We start from the raw sequence: 2733 nt of genomic DNA, 5'->3' as shown, positions 1-2733 counted from the left end.
GCTGAGGGCCTGGTTTCAATCCCTAGTCAGGAGTTAAAAATCCTGCAGCCAAAAAAAAAAAAAAAAATTCATCCTAACCATCAGACATTACGTAGGAGCTTGTTAGGAATGCAGAATCTGAGATCTCACTCCAAATCTACTGAATCAGACTCTACCCTTTAGCTGGACCCTCAGGCCAATATGAACATTGAAATTTGAGATGCTTCAGCTCACAATATTGCTGGTGGAGGGCCTGGAAGAGTAGACTTAAATGGAGCTTCCAGAGATGACTGTAAGCCCTCAGGATCACCATGCCTCTGTCTTCAAGATCAAGAAATAAGCCATGACAGGAAGCTGCTGACCCAGGAAGATGGTGATCATGAAACAAGTTTGCATCATCCACTTCTGCAAAATTGATACCTCACTGGCTCCTTCTCCCCCCTTAGCTTGGTTCCAGATTCAAGTCTTGTGCAAGTCCATTTAATTGGCAATTCCTAAATCACATTTGGAATGCCAGCTTTAAGGGAGTCTAGGCAGTGTGGCTTCCCAGCTTTGATGTGTGAATCAGTCCACAGTATCAACCACTGGTGATGTCACAGAAGCTCTGACAGGGGCTGATATCTGCCCCTCAATATCTTTTCTCCCCTTCATCCATGGCAAGAGACTGCTCAGAATAACATTTCCCAGCCTCTCTACAGATAAATATGACTCATGTAATTAAGTTTGGGCCAATAATACAAAAGTGAAAGGATCATACAGTAGCTCCTGGGACTCTTTGAGAGATAGCAGATGCATGTCCTTTACGATGTTCTTTGTCCCTCCCTCCAACATGCTGTTTGGAGCACCACCTTGGACTATTACACCTGGTGTTGGCAGAGCTAGGAAGAGTCACTCCTCCAACTCTGATGACTGACTCTGTTTGCAAGAAGATCAAATTGATCTTTGCTATCTTGGATCACTCCCGGCAGAACCTAGTTCTAACCACTACAGATTTCAAGGCCACTGGTTCTTAACATTTTGGCAGATCGTTGATCATTTTTGAGAATTCAATGAATGCCCTGGGCCATCCTCCCTAAAAAAATGCAGTTGTGTACAAACTTTGTGTAAAAATTGTAGGGACTGCACATTGTTTCTTCCTAAAGACAATCTAGGGACTCATGGATCCCTAATTAGGAAGCCCTAAAGCTGAGATTTCTCAAGCAGAAATGATTGTAATCAAGTAAATGAGAAGTCAAAGAAAAACTAAGAACTGGGAAGTGGCCCCTGGATTTGGCCCCAGATTGCTGATGCCATTGGTAGGAGCAGTTGCAGTGGGGTGGGGTAGGGTGGGACAGAAGCTACACTGTAGAGTGCTGGAAGAATGAGAACCAAGAAAGTGGAGGCAGCAAGCATTGTCAACCATGTTGAGTAGCCTGGCCCCAAAGGTGGTGGTGACCAGGAGACAGCAGAGGCCAGGGGCTCCGGGGAGGGTTTTCCTGGCCTTCCTCTGTTTCTAGGACTAGACCAGCCAGAGTGAGGGTAATCTGGGATCTCCACTGCCGCTCAGTGTTGCAGCCTAACAGACCTTCACTGCTCTGGAGATGCTGATGCTGTCTCAGAAATGAGCATTGACAGGGAGCCTGGAAGGAGGAAACATCCCTAAAGGAATAATGGAGGATGGTTTGAGCTCAGCAAGAGTAGATGCTTCCCCTTCAGACACTCCACACTAGGGTGCCTCTGGGTGTCCTGCAATGAGAAGACTGTCCCCTCTGCACCCAGAAGGCTGGATTCCAGACCTGACAGCAGTGCATCCAACGTCCTTGGCACATCTGTGGAGCTAATGTCCAGGCAGACAACTGCTTGTCTTCAAGAGGAGAGGAACCCACACTATATGTCCTGGTTTTTCTTCTCACTGGAAGCTCTTCCACACTCTTCTGCAATCAGACCTTAGGTGGACATTCCTGGCATGCCTCCATGACTCTCCATCCACCCCTCCTCAACTCTGCTCTGTCATCCCAGGCTTATCCTTTTCTTGTCACCTTGAGGCCTTCCTTTTCATCATACATTAGCCACTTACATCCGCTCTTCTTTTTTTTTTTTTTTTTTTTTTTTTACCATTAGTGCCACCTGGGAAGCCCAAAGATCTCCCTGCTGCTGCTGCTAAGTCGCTTCAGTCGTGTCCAACTTTGTGCGACCCCATAGACGGCAGGCCACCAGGCCTCCTGTCCCTGGGATTCTCCAGGCAAGAACCTGGAGTGGGTTGCCATTTTCTTCTCCAAAGCGTGAAAGTGAAAAGTGAAAGTGAAGTCGCTCAGTCGTGTCTGACTCTAGCGACCCCATGGACTGCAGCCTACCAGGCTCCTCCATCCATGGGATTTTCCAGGCAAGAGTACTGGAGTGGGGTGCCATTGCCTTCTCCGAAAGATCTCCCAGGTCGCTGCTATTCAAAGGTCCAGGGCAGTAAGTGGCCTCATCAGGAGCTTATGAGAAATGCAGAATCTCATGCCTCACCCCAAGCCCTTCGGAGTCTGAATCAGCATTTTAATAAGATTCTCAAGTATTTCTTGTGCAATTTAAGGTGGGAGAAGCACTTGCATTAAGTTTCCCCTTGCTTTTTTTATGGGCTTCCCTGGTGGCTCAGCTGGTAAAGAATCTGCCTGCAATGCAGGAGTCCTGGGTTTGATTCCTGGGTTGGGAAAATCCCCTGGAGAAGGGAAAGGCTACCCACTCCAGTATTCTGGCCTGGAGAATTCCATGGACTGTATAGTCTAGGGG

The sequence above is a fragment of the Bison bison genome, unplaced genomic scaffold (genome assembly GCF_000754665.1).
Source record: "Bison bison bison isolate TAMUID 2011002044 unplaced genomic scaffold, Bison_UMD1.0 scf7180017864141, whole genome shotgun sequence".
Lineage (NCBI taxonomy): Eukaryota > Metazoa > Chordata > Mammalia > Artiodactyla > Bovidae > Bison > Bison bison.
This window is presented reverse-complemented; position numbering follows the sequence as displayed.